The sequence below is a fragment of the Dermacentor albipictus genome, chromosome 7 (assembly GCF_038994185.2).
Source record: "Dermacentor albipictus isolate Rhodes 1998 colony chromosome 7, USDA_Dalb.pri_finalv2, whole genome shotgun sequence".
Lineage (NCBI taxonomy): Eukaryota > Metazoa > Arthropoda > Arachnida > Ixodida > Ixodidae > Dermacentor > Dermacentor albipictus.
The window spans coordinates 56,869,703-56,889,641 of record NC_091827.1 but is presented as its reverse complement, the minus strand read 5'-3'; the positions used below and the strand labels follow the sequence as shown (position 1 = coordinate 56,889,641).

At 44.6% G+C, this 19,939-nt stretch overlaps 1 long non-coding RNA gene across 1 annotated transcript in view; it reads left to right on the top strand.

The window, feature by feature from the left end:
* Nucleotides 1–18,601, top strand: part of LOC135906821 (uncharacterized) — a 57,850-nt gene extending 39,249 nt beyond the window's left edge. The window contains exon 4 of the long non-coding RNA XR_010565844.1: nt 16,600–18,601. This is a non-coding gene — a long non-coding RNA (uncharacterized lncRNA). The remainder of the gene's footprint in view (nt 1–16,599) is intronic.
* The last annotated feature ends 1,338 nt before the right edge of the window (nt 18,602–19,939 follow it).

Genomic DNA, 19,939 nt, shown 5'->3' with positions numbered 1-19,939 from the left:
TTTTCCGGGAAAATTTTTCTGGGCTCATGCGTTGACTGGGCGCGTTAATAGGGGTCTGCGCGTGCCTGGGAATTGATATATATGACGTACCTGTGCTTTAAAATCAATTTATTAGACCTGCCTGAATAATTATTTTCATGGGCTATAGGCTTACCATTTTTTTCATTTTTCCGGGAAAAATTTTCTGGGCTCATGCGTTGACTGGGCGCGTTAATAGGGGTCTGCGCGTACGTGGGAATCGATATATATGACGTACCGGTGCTTTAAAGACACTTTATAAGACCTGCCTGAATAATTCTTTTCATGGGCTATAGGCTTACCGGTTTTTCATTTTTCAGGGAAAATTTTTCTGGGCTCATGCGTTGACTGGGCGCGTTAAAAGGGGTCTGCGCGTGCGTGGGAATTGATATATATGACGTACTGGTGCTTTAAAGACACTTTATTAGACCTGCCTGAATAATTATTTTCATGGGCTATAGGCTTACCGTTTTTTCATTTTTCCGCGAAAACTTTTCCGGGCTCATGCGTTGACTGGGCGCGTTAATAGGGGTCTGCGCGTGCGTGGGAATTGATATATATGACGTACCGGTGCTTTAGAGACAATTTATTAGACCTGCCCGAATAATTATTTTCATGGGCTATCATCATCATCATCATCATCATCATCATCATCAGCCTGGTTACGCCCACTGCAGGGCAAAGGCCTCTCCCATATTTCTCCAACAACCCCGGTCATGTACTAATTGTGGCCATGCCGTCCCTGCAAACTTCTTAATCTCATCCGCCCACCTAACTTTCTGCCGCCCCCTGCTACGCTTCCCTTCCCTTGGGATCCAGTCCGTAACCCTTAATGACCATCAGTTATCTTCCCTCCTCATTACATGTCCTGCCCATGCCCATTTCTTTTTCTTGATTTCAACTAAGATGTCATTAACTCGCGTTTGCTCCCTCACCCAATCTGCTCTTTTCTTATCCCTTAACGTTACACCTATCATTCTTCTTTCCATAGCTCGTTGTGTCGTCCTTAATTTGAGTAGTACCCTTTTCGTAAGCCTCCAGGTTTCTGCCCCGTAAGTGAGTACTGGTAAGACACAGCTATTATATACTTTTCTCTTGAGGGGTAATGGCAACCTGCTGTTCATGATTTGGGAATGCCTGCCAAACGCACCCCAGCCCATTCTTATTCTTCTGATTATTTCCGTCTCATGATCCGGATCCGCCGTCAATACCTGTCCTAAGTAGATGTATTCCCTTACGACTTCCAATGTCTCGCTGCCTATTGTAAATTGCTGTTGTCTCCCGAGACTGTTAAGCATTACTTTAGTTTTCTGCAGATTAATTTTTAGACCCACTCGTCTACTTTGCCTCTCCAGGTCAGTGAGCATGCATTGCAATTGGTCCCCTGAGTTACTAAACAAGGCAATATCATCAGCGAATCGCAAGTTACTAAGGTATTCTCCATCAACTTTAATCCCCAATTCTTCCCAATCCAGGTCTCTGAATACCTCCTGTAAACACGCTGTGAATAGCATTGGAGATATCGTATCTCCCTGCATGACGCCTTTCTTTATAGGGATTTTGTTGCTTGCTTTATGGAGTACTACGGTGGCTGTGGAGCCGCTATAGATATCTTCCAATATTTTTACATATGGCTCATCTACACCCTGATTCCGTAATGCCTCCATGACTGCTGGGGTTTCGACTGAATCAAACGCCTTCTCGTAATCAATAAAAGCTATATATAAGGGTTGGTTATATTCTGCACATTTCTCTATCACTTGATTGATAGTGTGAATATGGTCTATTGTTGAGTAGCCTTTACGGAATCCTGCCTCGTCCTTTGGTTGACAGAAGTCTAAGGTGTTCCTGATTCTATTTGCAATTACCCTAGTAAATACTTTGTAGGCAACGGACAGTAAGCTGATCGGTCTATAATTTTTCAAGTCTTTGGCGTCCCCTTTCTTATGGATTAGGATTATGTTAGCGTTCTTCCAAGATTCCGGTACGCTCGAGGTCATGAGGCATTGCGTATACAGGATGGCCAGCTTCTCTAGAACAATCTGTCCACCATCCTTCAACAAATCTGCTGTTACCTGATCCTCCGCAGCTGCCTTCCCCCTTTGCATATCTCCTAAGGCTTTCTTTACTTCTTCCAGCGTTACCTTCGGGATTTCGAATTCTTCTAGACTATTTTCTCTTCCATTATCGTCGTGGGTGCCACTGGTACTGTATAAATCTCTATAGAACTCCTCAGCCACTTCAACTATCTCATCCATATTAGTAATGATATTGCCGGCTTTGTCTCAACGCATACATCTGATTCTTGCCGATTCCTAGTTTCTTCTTCACTGTTTTTAGGCTTCCTCCGTTCCTGAGAGCATGTTCAATTCTATCCATATTATACTTCTATATGTCAGCTGTCTTACGCTTGTTGATTAACTTCGAAAGTTCTGTCAGTTCTATTCTAGCTGTAGGGTTAGATGCTTTCATACATTGGCGTTTCTTGATCAGATCTTTCGTCTCCTGCGATAGTTTGCTGGTATCCTGCCTAACGGAGTTACCACCGACTTCCATTGCACACTCCTTAATGATGTCCACAAGATTGTCGTTCATTGCTTCAACACTAAGGTCCTCTTCCTGAGTTAAAGCTGAATACCTGTTCTGTAGCTTGATCTGGAATTCCTCTATTTTAACTCTTACTGCTAACTCATTGATCGGCTTCTTATGTACCAGTTTCTTCCGTTCCCTCCTCAGGTCTAGGCTAATTCGAGTTCTTACCATCCTGTGGTCACTGCAGCGCACCTTGCCGAGCACCTCCACATCTTGTATGATGCCAGGGTTAGCGCAGAGTATGAAGTCTATTTTATTTCTAGTCTCGCCGTTCGGGCTCCTCCACGTCCACTTTCGGCTATCCCGCTTGCGGAAGAAGGTATTCATTATCCTCATATTATTCTGTTCCGCAAACTCTACTAATAACTCTCCCCTGCTATTCCTAGTGCCTATGCCATATTCCCCCACTGCCTTGTCTCCAGCCTGCTTCTTGCCTACCTTGGCATTAAAGTCGCCCATTAAAGTCGCCCATGGGCTATAGGCTTACCGTTTTTTTCATTTTTCAGGGAAAATTTTTCTGGGCTCATGCGTTGACTGGGCGCGTTAATAGGGGTCTGCGCGTGCGTGGGAATTGATATATATGACGTACCGGTGTTTAAAGACAATTTATTAGACATGCCTGAATATATATTTTCATGGGCTATAGGCTTAATATTTTTTCATTTTTCCGGGAAACTTTTTCTGGGCTCAAGCATTGACTGGGCGCGTTAATAGGGGTCTGCGCGTGCGTGGGAATTGATATATATGACGTACCGGTGCTTTAGATACAATTTATTAGACCTGCCCGAATAATTATTTTCATGGGCCCAATTCTTCCATTTTTTCATTTTCAGGGAAACTTTTTCTGGGCTCATGCGTTGACTGGGCGCGTTAATAGGGGTCTGCGCGTGCGTGGGAATTGATATATATGACGTACCGGTGCTTTAGAGACAATTTATTAGACCTGCCTGAATAATTATTTTCATGGGCTATAGGCTTACCGTTTTTTCATTTTTCCGGGAAAACTTTTCTGGGCTCATGCGTTGACTGGGCGCGTTAATAGGGGTCTGCGCGTGCGTGGGAAGTGATATATATGACGTACCGGTGTTTAAAGACAACTTATTAGACCTGCTTGAATAATTATTTTCATGGGCTATAGGCTTACCGTTTTTTCATTTTTCCGGGACAATTATTCTGGGCTCATTCGTTGACTGGGCTCGTGAATACGCGTCTGCGCGTGCGTGGGAAATGATATATATGACGTACCGGTGCTTTAGAGACAATTTATTAGACCTGCCTGAATAATTATTTTCATGGGCTATAGGCTTTCCGTTTTTTCATTTTTCCGGGAAAATTTTTCTGGGCTCATGCGTTGACTGGGCGCGTTAATAGGGGTCTGCGCGTGCGTGGGAATTGATATATATGACGTACCGGTGCTTTAGAGACAATTTATTAGACCTGCCTGAATAATTATTTTCATGGGCTATAGGCTTTCCGTTTTTTCATTTTTCCGGGAAAATTTTTCTGGGCTCATGCGTTGACTGGGCGCGTTAATCGGGGTCTGCGCGTGCGTGGGCATTGATATATATGACGTACCGGTGCTTTAGAGACAATTTATTAGACCTGCCTGAATAATTATTTTCATGGGCTATAGGCTTACCGTTTTTTTCATTTTTCCGGGAAAATTTTTCTGGGCTCATGCGTTGACTGGGCGCGTTAATCGGGGTCTGCGCGTGCGTGGGCATTGACATATATGACGTACCGGTGCTTTAGAGACAACTTATTAGACCTGCCTGAATAATTATTTTCATGGGCTATAGGCTTACCGTTTTTTTCATTTTTCCGGGAAAATTTTTCTGGGCTCATGCGTTGACTGGGCGCGTTAATAGGGGTCTGCGCGTGCGTGGGCATTGACATATATGACGTACCGGTGCTTTAGAGACAATTTATTAGACCTGCCTGAATAATTATTTTCATGGGCTATAGGCTTACCGTTTTTTCATTTTTCCGGAAAATTTTTTCTGGGCTCATGCGTTGACTGGGCGCGTTAATAGGGGTCTGCGCGTGCGCGGGAATTCATATATATGACGTACCGGTGTTTAAAGACAATTTATTAGACCTGCCTGAATAATTATTTTCATGGGCTATAGGCTTACCATTTTTTCATTTTTCCGGGAAAACTTTTCTGGGCTCATGCGGTGACTGGGCGGGTGAATACGCGTCTGTGCGTGCGTGGGAATTCATATATATGACGTACCGGTGTTTTAAAGACAATTTATTTGACCTGCCTGAATAATTATTTTGATGGGCTATAGGCTTACCGTTTTTTTCATTTTTCCGGGACAATTATTCTGGGCTCATTCGTTGACTGGGCTCGTGAATACGCGTCTGCGCGTGCGTGGGAATTGATATATATGACGTACCAGTGCTTTAGAGACAATTTATTAGACCTGCCTGAATAATTATTTTCATGGGCTATAGGCTTACCGTTTTTTCATTTTTCCGGGAAAATTTTTCTGGGCTCATGCGTTGACTGGGCGCGTTAATAGGGGTCTGCGCGTGCGTGGGAATTGATATATATGACGTACCGGTGCTTTAAAGACAATTTATTAGACCTGCCTGAATAATGATTTTCATGGGCTATAGGCTTACCGTTTTTTCATTTTTCCGGGAAAATTTTTCTGGGCTCATGCGTTGACTGGGCGCGTTAATAGGGGTCTGCGCGTGCGTGGGAATTTATATTTATGACGTACCGGTGCTTTAAAGACAATTTATTAGACCTGCCCGAATAATTATTTTCATGGGCTATAGGCTAACCGTTTTTTCATTTTTCCGGGAAAATTTTTCTGGGCTCATGCGTTGACTGGGCGCGTTAATAGGGGTCGGCGCGTACGTGGGAATTGATATATATGACGTACCGGTGCTTTAAAGACACTTTATTAGACCTGCCTGAATAATTATTTTCATGGGCTATAGGCTTACCGTTTTTTCATTTTTCAGGGAAAATTTTTCTGGGCTCATGCGTTGACTGGGCGCGTTAATAGGGGTCTGCGCGTGCAGGGAATTGATATATATGACGTACCGGTGCTTTAGACACAATTTATTAGACCTGCCTGAATAATTATTTTCATAGGCTATAGGCTTACCGTTTTTTCATTTTTCAGGGAAAATTTTTCTGGGCTCATGCGTTGACTGGGCGCGTTAATAGGGGTCTGCGCGTGCGTGGGAATTTATATTTATGACGTACCGGTGCTTTAGAGACAATTTATTAGACCTGCCCGAATAATTATTTTCATGGGCTATAGGCTTACCGTTTTTTCATTTTTCCGGGAAAATTTTTCTGGGCTCATGCGTTGACTGGGCGCGTTAATAGGGGTCTGCGCGTACGTGGGAATTGATATATATGACGTACCGGTGCTTTAAAGACACTTTATTAGACCTGCCTGAATAATTATTTTCATGGGCTATAGGCTTACCGTTTTTTCATTTTTCAGGGAAAATTTTTCTGGGCTCATGCGTTGACTGGGCGCGTTAATAGGGGTCTGCGCGTGCAGGGAATTGATATATATGACGTACCGGTGCTTTAGACACAATTTATTAGACCTGCCTGAATAATTATTTTCATGGGCTATAGGCTTACCGTTTTTTCATTTTTCAGGGAAAATTTTTCTGGGCTCATGCGTTGACTGGGCGCGTTAATAGGGGTCTGCGCGTGCGTGGGAATTTATATTTATGACGTACCGGTGCTTTAGAGACAATTTATTAGACCTGCCCGAATAATTATTTTCATGGGCTATAGGCTTACCGTTTTTTCATTTTTCAGGGAAAATTTTTCTGGGCTCATGCGTTGACTGGGCGCGTTAATAGGGGTCTGCGCGTACGTGGGAATTGATATATATGACGTACCGGTGCTTTAAAGACAGTTTATTAGACCTGCCTGAATAATTATTTTCATGGGCTATAGGCTTACCGTTTTTTCATTTTTCAGGGAAAATTTTTCTGGGCTCATGCGTTGACTGGGCGCGTTAATAGGGGTCTGCGCGTGCAGGGAATTGATATATATGACGTACCGGTGCTTTAGAGACAATTTATTAGACCTGCCTGAATAATTATTTTCATGGGCTATAGGCTTACCGTTTTTTCATTTTTCCGGGAAAATTTTTCTGGGCTCATGCGTTGACTGGGCGCGTTAAAAGGGGTCTGCGCGTGCGTGGGAATTGATATATATGACGTACCGGTGCTTTAGAGACAATTTATTAGACCTGCCCGAATAATTATTTTCATGGGCTATAGGCTTACCGTTTTTTTCATTTTTCAGGGAAACTTTTTCTGGGCTCATGCGTTGACTGGGCGCGTTAATAGGGGTCTGCGCGTGCGTGGGAATTGATATATATGACGTACCGGTGTTTAAAGACAATTTATTAGACCTGCCTGAATAATTATTTTCATGGGCTATAGGCTTACCATTTTTTCATTTTTCCGGGAAAATTTTTCTGGGCTCATGCGTTGACTGGGCGCGTTAATCGGGGTCTGCGCGTGCGTGGGAATTTATATATATGACGTACCGGTGCTTTAGAGACAATTTATTAGACCTGCCCGAATAATTATTTTCATGGGCTATAGGCTTACCGTTTTTTCATTTTTCAGGGAAAATTTTTCTGGGCTCATGCGTTGACTGGGCGCGTTAATAGGGGTCTGCGCGTACGTGGGAATTGATATATATGACGTACCGGTGCTTTAAAGACACTTTATTAGACCTGCCTGAATAATTATTTTCATGGGCTATAGGCTTCCCATTTTTTCATTTTTCCGCGAAAACTTTTCCGGGCCTATGCGTTGACTGGGCGCGTTAATAGGGGTCTGCGCGTGCGTGGGAATTGATATATATGACGTACCGGTGTTTAAAGACTATTAGACCTGCCCGAATAATTATTTTCAGGGGCGATAGGCTTACAGTTTTTTCATTTTTCCGGGAAAATTTTTCTGGGCTCATGCGTTGACTGGGCGCGTTAATAGGGGTCTGCGCGTGCGTGGGAATTGATATATATGACGTACCGGTGTTTAAAGACTATTAGACCTGCCCGAATAATTATTTTCAGGGGCGATAGGCTTACCGTTTTTTCATTTTTCCGGGAAAATTTTTCTGGGCTCATGCGTTGACTGGGCGCATTAATAGGGGTCTGCGCGTGCGTGGGAATTGATATATATGACGTACCGGTGCTTTAGAGACAATTTATTAGACCTGCCTTAATAATTATTTTCATGGGCTATAGGTTTACCATTTTTTCATTTTTCCGGGAAAATTTTTCTGGGCTCATGCGTTGACTGGGCGCGTTAATAGGGGTCTGCGCGTGCGTGGGAATTGATATATATGACGTACCGGTGCTTTAGAGACAATTTATTAGACCTGCCTGAATAATTATTTTCAGGGGCGATAGGTTTACCGTTTTTTCATTTTTCCGGGAAAATTTTTCTGGGCTCATGCATTGACTGGGCGCGTTAAAAGGGGTCTGCGCGTGCGTGGGAATTGATATATATGACGTACCGGTGCTTTAAAGACAATTTATTAGACCTGCCTGAATAATTATTTTCATGGGCTATAGGCTTATCGTTTTTTCATTTTTCCGGGAAAATTTTTCTGGGCTCATGCGTTGACTGGGCGCATTAATAGGGGTCTGCGCGTGCGTGGGAATTGATATATATGACGTACCGGTGCATTAGAGACAATTTATTAGACCTGCCTTAATAATTATTTTCATGGGCTATAGGCTTACCATTTTTTCATTTTTCCGGGAAAACTTTTCTGGGCTCATGCGGTGACTGAGCGCGTTAATAGGGGTCTGCGCGTGCGTGGGAATTGATATATATGACGTACCGGTGTTTAAAGACAACTTATTAAACCTGCTTGAATAATTATTTTCATGGGCTATAGGCTGACCGTTTTTTCATTTTTCCGGGAAAATTTTTCTGGGCTCATGCGTTGACCGGGCGCGTTAATAGGGGTCTGCGCGTGCGTGGGAATTGATATATATGACGTACCGGTGCTTTAAAGACAATTTATTAGACCTGCCTGAATAATTTTTTTCATGGGCTATAGGCTTACCGTTTTTTCATTTTTCCGGGAAAATTTTTCTGGGCTCATGCGTTGACTGGGCGCGTTAATAGGGGTCTGCGCGTGCGTGGGAATTGATATATATGACGTACCGGTGCTTTAAAGACAATTTATTAGACCTGCCTGAATAATTATTTTCATGGGCTATAGGCTTACCGTTTTTTTCATTTTTCCGGGAAAATTTTTCTGGGCTCATGCGTTGACTGGGCGCGTTAATAGGGGTCTGCGCGTTCGTGGGCATTGATATATATGACGTACCGGTGCTTTAGAGACAATTTATTAGACCTGCCTGAATAATTATTTTCATGGGCTATAGGCTTACCGTTTTTTCATTTTTCCGGGAAAATTTTTCTGGGCTCATGCGTTGACTGGGCGCGTTAATAGGGGTCTGCGCGTGCGTGGGAATTCATATATATGACGTACCGGTGTTTAAAGACAATTTATTAGACCTGCCTGAATAATTATTTTCGTGGGCTATAGGCTTACCATTTTTTCATTTTTCCGGGAAAACTTTTCTGGGCTCATGCGGTGACTGGGCGGGTGAATACGCGTCTGTGTGTGCGTGGGAATTCATATATATGACGTACCGGTGTTTTAAAGACAATTTATTAGACCTGCCTGAATAATTGTTTTCATGGGCTATAGGCTTACCGTTTTTTCATTTTTCCGGGACAATTATTCTGGGCTCATTCGTTGATTGGGCGCGTTAGAACACGTCTGCGCGTGCGTGGGAACTGATGCATGTGAAAAAAATTAAATATATGGGGTTTTACGTGCCAAAACCACTTTCTGATTATGAGGCACGCCGCAGTGGAGGGTTCCAGAAGTTTCGACCACCTGGGGTTCTTTTACGTGCTCCTAAATCTAAGTACACGGGTGTTTTCAACCCCATTGAAATGCGGCCGACATGGTCGGGATTTGATCCCGCAACCTTGTGCTCAGCAGCCTAACACCATAGCCACTGAGCAACCAGGGCGGGTGTGATGGATGTGACAAACCGGCGCTTTAAAGGCAATTTATTAAACCTGCCTGAATAATTAGTTTTATGAGCTACAGGCTTACCGTTTTTTTTTCATTTTTCCGCAAAAATAAAAAAAATCTCTGCCTATTTGTAGATTTGTGGCGTAAATAGGCGTCAGGGTGTGCGTGGAGATTGATGTATATGACGAAGCAGCGCTTCAAAGGGAACTTGTTGGACCTGGCTGAAACAATGTGAGCAAACCTACGTCTATTTGACAGAGAAATTGAGGAGCACGTCCTACCACCATGCTGTGATTCCAACCACCGCCGTTGCGGTTACGAGCTGAGCAACTTACCCGCTCGGCTACCAGGACAGCACAAGCACCGCGGTGTATTCGTCGATCAGTAGGTTGTTCAGACAAACCATTATTATGTCCGACGTTCTCATCGGTCAGTCTGCCGAAGAGCAAGGCGTTGCTCCTTGTAGAATCCTGATACGTGCTTGAATTAGATATGAATCTATCTATCCGTGACACGCTTTGGTGGCGCTTTGGCATGCTGGTATGTGTGGTGATAGGCTGGGCTGTTTTGTTTGTCTGTCTGAGATACAATGGTTTGCCCATAAAAAAGAATTCCTTTAGTCACCCTCGCCGGTTGATTAGTGCGATTTTCTCAGTAAGCAATGATCAAACAATACTCACCATACTCACCTATCCACGGCATAGAAAGTGCGAATGTGCTATTTCGTAGGTAGGGAACGGATCCTTCGCGTATAATAATGACACTGCCAATGAGGAAAACGTAGTGAGACTGGACACACACGGCGGTAATTCACAAGTTTATTTCGAAGATCGTAAACGTTCTTACGCAAGGCAAACTAGTTCACTGGAAGCTTCAAAGAGCAAGCATGAGAATGAAAGATGTAGCTCTAAGTCTTTTGAGCTTTAACTTAATCTGGTGTACACGTGCTCGATGTTTCAATGACTATGAAAAAGGGGTGTGGAAGTAATTAGCATTGTCAAGAAAAAACGCATCAAATTGTTTAATAATAGAATTAGAGCTGGCGGGAATTGGAAGTATATCGCAAGGATGGTGTGGTATGGTAAAACGTTATTGAAGTCTGGTAGATCGTCAGTCTTCAGGAAGGGAGCTGCTCCCACGTGGGAAGAGGAAGGCCACGTGTATCAAAATTAACGCTGGCATGGAAATGCACGGCACTTTTAGGAGGTCTTAACGACGACTGGTAAATTCTCAAGAATGGCTTTAATTTAATTGCCTGCATGACTAACCTGTATATTGCCTATGTAATGGTCATGATGCTCTATATGAGTGAATTCTATCTTTTTACCACTTACCTTTTAAATTAATTCATTCTATTCTGTCGCCAACTGTTCTATAAGTCCTCGTGTTTCTTTTCTAATGTTTTTTTACTGCTTTCGCTTCCTATTTTGTCTTCCTTACTTTTTCACCCCATTTCATTGATCAGCCTAATGCGAACTTCGTCTAGCCCTGTGGCTGTGGGCTTAGGAACGTTCTCTTCGGCTTTCTGCCAGTTCATATTTGTGAAAACCAGCATTCTTTCCATCGGGTTCTATTTCATGGTCTTTCTTTTTCATATAGAACCTCGTCTATGCCTTGGAAAGATTGGGCTGTTTATTTTTCGGCTGTAATTTAATGCAGCTTACCCTTTCACTTTGTTGCCATCTCTGTCTTGAACACGTTTCATTGTTTCAGACTTCTTGCCTAAGGAGTTTATGCTATTCCAAAATATTCTAAGCGCGGCGTTCTTTCTCACGCATTTCTGACAACCAAGTGAGCACTTTCACCTTTTATCTTTGCCTGAACAATTGTTTGAACCATAGATTTCTTTCTTCTCGGTATATTTCCCATTTTTGGCTACTTCACCCTGCGGCAACTGCACTTTTTTTTTGCCTGCCTCTGCTATCGGGAGGCTTTTTTTTTTTTTTTGTGCCGCAATCGCTTCTCGTATATCTCTGTTCCACCAGCTTTTTTGTTGCTTTTTTTTCCTCTCCAGCGAACATGCTGCTTCTCTTTACGTTTTTCTGTCGTAATTACACTTATAAGCTCACTATAGACCCACTCTTTGCTTGGCCATTTGCCTAGTTCTTTCTCGACCCTTGTGGCTATATTGTTTATTTGTTCAGCCTTCAATACAACTTATCACATGGGAGTGCCTGGAAAGGCCTTCACATACTACAAGACCATGCATAACTGCACATCCACTTATGTTAAATAGGTAGAGGTAGGCATGGCCTGCAGACGAGGGAAAGGAGTGCCAAGTGGCTCTCCTGGACCAAGCCCAGCGAGCCGCTCGCGCCAGTGGAGCCCCGGACTAAGGGCCCAAGCGCACTCGCCTACTTTTCTTTTTGAAAAACAAAGTTTCTTTCCTTCCTTCCTTCAGCCTTCAAATTTGGACTGGTCATTCTTCGCTCCTTCCTCTCTTTTCCAACTAGATATCCCATTTTGAAAATGATACGTTTACGGTCACTCCGTGTGTTGACATAGTCTTCCTCGCCAATGACCATTTCTGTCAATTATCACGAATTCCTTCTGTCATCAGACAGGCAGCTGTGCACACCTACCGATCAGCGATTCCGAAACCACGCTGTGGGCTTTTATGACGTTGCCTAAGATGGGGACGAAAAATGCTCTTGCCTGTCGCCGACGTATCTCATCTGCCTTATATCACGTGTGATTCTGAACAAACGTGTGAACCGGTGTTACGAAAACGATCCTTTAATTATTTCCGAGGCTGGGCGGAACCGAACCCACGTTAAAAGACTTCCTCGGGAACAGCGATCCGACGCTTTAGCAGGTGGCACCACAAATGCACTAAGCATTTGCTGCTTTTCAGCGAACGTCTTTCACGTCAGCGCATTAGCGAGCTCGCGGCAAGAGAGGTCAACGCTAATGATGATAAGCCAGTCGCCAGTATTCCGTATCTGCACACCTTGTCTCACCACATGAAAAAGGCGGGTAGTATATATATATATATATATATATATATATATATATATATATATATATATATATATATATATATATATATATATATATATATATATATCGGCATAGATGAGGATAGCAATAGAGGCTTGTTGGTACGGCATATCTTATTTTGTTATAGCGCAAGTTAGACACGGACAACAGAAGGCACATCTGACACACACCGCGCTAACTTTCAACAACAGAGCGCTGTGTGTGTCAGATGTGCCTTCTGTTGTCCATGTCAAGCTTGCGCTATAAAAAAATAAGATCGGCATAGATGTCGCCTTCTAGGCAAGAAATAAACTGGGCGCATCTGCACAGCGGTAGGAAGAAAGGTTGAAGGTAATACACAGAATTGGGAGTAATTGTGATGTGAAACACCCTGACGGGTCGGTGGACTGTGCAAAGGGTGTAGCGTATCACATTCCCCTGTCCTGCACGAAATGGTACATCGGCCAAACAGCACGGTGCTTGAATAAGTAATTAATGGACCACAATGCATTTTTTGAAAGGGCGGCCGCCGTCTAATCTGTGCCTGCATTGTAAAAAATGTAAGTGCAAGCCGTTGCTAAGGGAAACCAATGTGCTGTCAAGACACAAAGATAGGATAGCGAGGGCGATTGCTGAGGCTATGTTTATTCATAAGTCCGGTGACATGTGCGTGGCGAGGCCATCAGTGTGAGTCTGCACGAACTAGAAGTTGGTTATTTAACCACTAATTTTTAAGGTGCTACACGTGTTTGCGCCAGGGTGTACATTTTGCTTGTTTTTCAAAACAAACCATTGTTGCTAGTCTGCGTTCATCTGTGTTTTCTACCTCGTCCCTGTTCGTTCGCGCCATTCTTCTTTGAGTATGGATTACTAACACGTTCAACAGTTGGTACTTTACCTCTAGAGTTGGTTATATTACCTATATGCCACCTGCTGAGTACGTTCCACGGTATTTCCATGGGCTCCATGATAGGCCGGCGGGCGTTGCACTCTGGGTGGCCATAGTGTCACTTTTATGATTACGACAGCTGCCGCGAAGCGGCCGTTGGTGTGCCAATGTGCTCGGTACAAATAATGAGAGAGATTTTACATTCAAAATCGAGATCGAGATCAAATAGGGAAAAGGCTAGATAGCAATAGATGTAGTGAAATCTGAATAACTCGTGCAGACTATTTGCCCCTGCCCTGTTTCAAAGGGGATGCCACTAAATTTCATCACCATGTGATGCGTCAGTCCCGTGATTGTAATACCTCGCCCGTGGCTCTGTGGTACTTACAATGGTTGTAAATGTAATGTTGTAGCTTTTTTCGCAGTACTCGCAATATCGGGAGAACGTAATTCGCACATAACCTTTTAATGCGAAAGCATTACTTGCATGTCCCAATACGCTAAAATCAAGCGTCGTCGGTGGCCTGACCGAGCCATGGTACCGAAAATGGCTGATGGTGCAAAGACTAAAGATACGTCAAAAAATCCTCTGGTCGACGTCAGATTTCTCAGGGAGTTTTTCTCCAAAGAAAGTAAATGACTTTGGAAAGGAAATTTAGGCCTCGCCATACGGCCCGGCGATAAGAGTTAATGGAGAATACCTTAGTAACTTACGATTCGCTGATGACATTGCCTTGCTTAGTAACTCAGGGGACCAATTGCAATGCATGCTCGCTGACCTGGATAGGCAAAGCAGAAGGGTGGGTCTAAAAATTAATCTGCAGAAAAAGAATGTTTAACAGTCTCTGAAGAGAACAGCAGTTTACGATAGGTAGCGAGGCACTGGAAGTCATAAGGGAATACACCTACTTAGGGCAGGTATAGTGACCGCGGATCCGGATCATGAGACCGAAATAATCAGTGGAATAAGAATGGGCTGGAATGCGTTTGGCAGGCATTCTCAGATCAGGAACAGCAGGTTGCCATTATCCCTCAAAAGAAAAGTGTACAGCAGCTGTGTCTTACCAGTACTTACGTGCGGGGCAGAAACCTGGAGGCTTACGAAAAGGGTTCTACTTAAATTGAGGACGACGCAACGAGCTATGGAAAGAATGATGGGTGTAACGTTAAGGGAGGAACAAAGGCGAGTTCATGACATCTTAGTTGAAATCAAGAAAAAGAAATGGGGCATGTGCAAGACATGTAATGAGGAGGGAAGATAACCGATGGTCATTGGGGGTTACCGACTGGATTCCAAGGGAAGGGAAGCGTAGCAGGGGGCGGCAGAAAGTTAGGTGGGCGGATGAGATTAGGAAGTTTGCGGGGACGACATGAGCACAATAAGTAGATCACCGGGTTAGTTGGAGAGGCATGGGAGAGGCCTTTGCCCTGCAGTGGGCGTAACCACGCTGATCATTATGATGATGATGATGATCATGATCATAATAAGGCCCGGGCTGGGCTCGGGCTTCAAAAGGCCTGCCCTGGCAAGGCCCGGGCCGGGCCCCTGCAATGCTCCAATAAACATACCCGAGTTAAAGCGTCTTGTACAGTTGAAAAATGCCGTGTGTTAACGCATGTCGCATTTGAGTAAGCGTGCATTGACCATCAGGAGCTTCTTTCAGGTAGGTAAGTGCCTCCAGGAGAGGTGCTCAAGCAAGGATGGTACCTAAGAACGTGTTCGTCCTTCCCTAAGGGACGCTTTCCCCATTATTGAATGTGACACAAAAAGACATCGACTTCCGGGAAAACGTAACCGGCGTGCGTTCCCTTGTTGAGACCTCAAGCAATTGCACGTGCGCACCTCAAGACGCGTTATGCATCTGACGTCCAGATGCGGATGTCACCGGGCACATTGAGAACTGGACTTGGTAGGTATTATACGAGACCAAGATGTACAAAATTCGGGGCCCGAGGCACCACCTTTGCGAACACCATGGCGCGTGTCGTATTGAGGTCTGACAATCTTCTCATGTATCAAGAATGACCTCACATGTGTAAGTCACTACGGCTACAGCGACACATTGCGCATGCCATGGTCTATCGATATTAAAGCACACGAAGTTTCGTGTTTTCAGCAACACAATCGTACGTTCCTTTCACGCCAAGAAGCGCAGTTAGGAATGTCCGTCTGCAAGACTTTCAAAGTAGAACGTAAGCGACTAGATCGATGACATTGTCAATTCAGTGATCGCGACGTCAACTGTAGTTTGTGAATTCGACGCAGCATCTTTTGCGTGCAACATGCTGTCCTTAATTCAGCGGTGGCGTCAGGGGGTGAGGAAGGAGGGGTGGGGGCGGACCAACCTGAGTGCATTCAAATTTTCTAGGACGTGCTGTGCTGCCCACTGACTAGCGCCTCCTAGAACTTGTTGTAGGTGTCTCTGGTGCAGGGAGCTGTGAAACTGAAGTATGTCTAAGAACATTGGCTCGCATCCAAGGGGGATAGGCCAGGGATCAGGAGGCAGGAGGTATAGCTAAGGGAAATTCTTATTTAAAGACGATAAACGCAAAGTAAGAGAAATAAAAAAGGACCCATGATGCAATAACTACACTAGTATGCGAGCGAGCAGTCAGACTAACTTAAAGGTAAATGTTAAAAAAGGGTGCGATCAAGGAGAAATTAATGTTAGCGAGAAATTTAGAGAAACCAATTCAAGAAAAATGAATGCAGATTTGATATCTAGAGTAAAGATACAATAATTAGCAGGGCAATCGTTTTATTTCAGTTAAATAATCAAATACTGCGTAACAAACGTTTCTGTGAGTATAGCCTAGTGTCGAGGCCCCAAATGATGATAATACTGGTATACTTAACCCTAATCCAATTTTGCAGAGTGGAGCTTCGAGTAATACCTTTCTATGGTGTGAATATCGTCTACATGATAAAAAGTAGTGGTCTATTGATTCAATTTCCTTACAAATGTGGCATAGAGGAGACATCGTCAGACCAGCTCTATGTAATGTTACGATCGGCCTGCAGGGGTACTGACCTGCAAACCTTTTCCAGCCCGCCGCAGCTGTTTCGATCGTCCTGCGGGGGTAGCGATCTTCGAAACCTTCCCGGCCTGCTGCGACGAGTCACTTTGGAGAGCCAACAATGCGCCGCCTGCGACGCCAGCGAAGTTAACCGACCATGCACCTCCCTCGGAGAATTAGAAACCACAGCAAAGTTAATCAACCAAGCGCCTCCTTCGGAGAGTCGGCGACGCCAGCAAGGCTAGCCACGTTCGGCGGACCGAGCATTGTTACTTGATTTGCTGTCGCCTTCACGGTCTACTTGGAGCAAGAGGACTCCTGGAAAAGGGTGTTTTGCGGTGCTTTCTCACGGGCCCCAGAAATCGACACAGTCAATTGACTACCTGCGGGGTCAGATCTGGAATCAAGAGGCGCCTGTTTGGGTCAAGCGTATCAACCCGTCCACGAGGACTCGCTCACCTCGGTGTGTTCAGTGAAACCAAAGTGCAGAAGTGACTGTGTAAACCCTTCCCCTCAAAGGCGGCTCGACTACGCCTCCAACGACCATTGGACGGTCCGCTTGAACGGAGGTTGAACAGCAGTTTTCCCTCACCTAGGGATCTAGGGAGCACAGAGGGGTTTTTTAAGCAGCCGTTTTACTCATCGTACTCGTTGGCTGTGTGCTTCGTGCTTTGGCTTTCGTGCTCCATTTCTGCAGTCATGCTAGACTGTTGAAATGTATCTCCTGTCTTAATGTAAATATTGTAAAGCAATCCCGTACTCCTAGTTCTCGATGTGAGCAAGTTCCTCCCTGCAACCACGTCCCAAGCGTGGGTGAGTTCGACAACGGCATGGGCCAGCTACCACTTATTTCATGCCCGACACCAGCTCGTGCAGTAAATAAACATTCAATTGCGGGATGCGACAGCGTCGTCTGGTGTATGTAACTTACAATTGCCGAGAAGGACACCAGTTTATTCCAGCAAAAGCCGAGATGCTGAAAGTCCGGAGATTGTATCAGCGATAATTTGCTTGCATCATTCTGCAAATAAAATTTGTAGTATCTCGATGCAGTGATATAAGCTGCAACCGGTAAAACAGGAATCAAAGGTCCACTTAAAGACGTTCTGGCTAATACATCTGCATATTTAACAGCAATAGGCGGGCTAGATAAATTTCATTTAAGTATAAACCGCGGTGGCCAGGATCCCACAGCAAATAATTTTTTTAAAGTTGTCGTGACTAAATTTTGAAACATACTTAAGAAAGCTGTACGCGTTGCCATGGAAAGCAGCACATATACCGATAGAGAATCTGTAACTACGACAGCTGACGATGGATTATCGGCAAGGTTGCGCAGCGCTAGAATAGCCAATAATTCTGCTACGAAAACAGGCGTGCAATCTGGAAGGCGTATAGACCAACAGAGACGAGAGAAAATGCCTAGGCCAGCCTTTTCTTCAGACAGTGAAGCACCAGTGGCTATTGCTTGTTTCCAGGTGAGAAAGATAATCTAGTAATTTGTCATTTAAACGTTGGTATGGCATTACTTTAGCATTTAAGGGAGAAATATCGCCAAATTCTATCTGGAGATTCCCTATATGGAAAAAGAGCGCGAAATATTTGATGCGCATTTTATAAGGAAAGCAGGCGACAAGTGCATCAGCTGTCCGTCTTTGGTTTTGCAAGCCAAAGAAGTGACGTTTCTTTCGGGGTATCTAGGCACATGAACTTATTGACCATACAGACGTGTACATGACCCGATTCATTTACAATCTTTTGTGTGTATGATGATGCGTGCGTGATGTACCTGATCGCAGAGCGTAAATGACCGTTTGTAATAAACGACAGTCCTGTCGCATGTGTTCCTTCGTCTTTAGCGCTTTTTGATAAAAACTGCGAAAAGGGTCTACGTTTTCCTGCCGTTAGATCCCATGTAGACAGGGCGCTATCGAGAACAGTGAAAACGACGGGCCGCACAGTTTCTCATTCCCGGTACCAGCAAATCTCGGCCCGGGTCGTCGCACGCCGCATTCACAGCCATCGCCGCCAAACTTAATGCGATAAGCATCTTCACCTATCGGTTTTACAGCGCATGGTGCGTAGTGCCATCGGTAGCGTAACTACGTGCTTTTAGTAGACGATAATACAAGCACGCCGCCGTTGCCTGCTGCAGGTGGCGCGATGTTGCCACCACGTTTCACTTCGGCAGCATCCGGTGGAGCCCACCAGCTCGATTTCGTTTCGGTTTCTGATCGCCTTCTCAAAACACCGCGCAACAGGAAAACAAAACGCGCGCCGGTGCTTCGTGCCCAACGTTCAGCGTGACGCTACGCATTACGTAGATGTCAACAATGATAGAGTATGCCGAATTTTCTTGTTACTTCGGATCGTACGTTTTCCCGGTTAGTACGTCTTGCGGTTTTTACGAAAACGGATCAACGAGGTCCTACTGTGAATTGTCGTAAACATTTGCTAGCGAGCGTAGTGTCACGCCCGCACAAGCGAACGTGAACCGATCTTGCTCAATGATCGCGACATTCGCCAGTTAACCCGTTTCACGGCAACGCATTCCTGTGTATGTGAACCTACTTATGCGGCACTCAACATTAATTTCGTTCACCCCATCCTGGATCACCGGGCATGTGCAACTAGGTATATACCACTCTGTGTACCTCCGTCATGTCAATTTCGGAGGCTGGGTATGTGTCGCTCCTCAATGAACCCGTCTCCCGCAGATGTCACGTGTCGGCAAGCAGCGGTGCCTCCTGTGTGGCCGTTTTCTGCGAGCGCATACATCATGCCGTGTGGCAAATCCTACAACTAAAGAAAGAACAAAAATCAAGTTTCGCCCCAAGGATGCAGCACTAAGCGCAATAGCAAGGCTTAGCAAGTGCACTTGTACTTCTCGGCCAGCGCTACATGTGCGTCCGACTAAAGCGGTCGCGACATATGCTGGTGCGCAAAAATTTCGCACAGCCTTAAAGGACACGTCGCGAGGGCCTGTAACGATAGCGCGCGGGTGCCACTAAGCTGCCCGTATAGAGTCACAACAGTAAAATTGCGCCATCACATTTGAATATTAATACATTGTTTTGCACTTCCATTACTTTGCAAGTCCCAAGATAATTTAGGAAAAAAGGCATACGCTGTGAATGTTACACTTGACATTGGCGAGTTCCCATTCTTAAAATTGAAGTACTTAGAATGCAAGACCTGGTATGAGCAACTTCAGTGATAGAATAGTGTAGCAATACACATATATGGCACGGATAACCTTATAGCATACATATAGCTACATATATGCGGAGCTTGCGGTGCCCATGCAATTGCTTCCGCGATGAAAGAACTTTTACAGACCAGCTATGTGCTACTTCAGTAGTGCAAAAGCA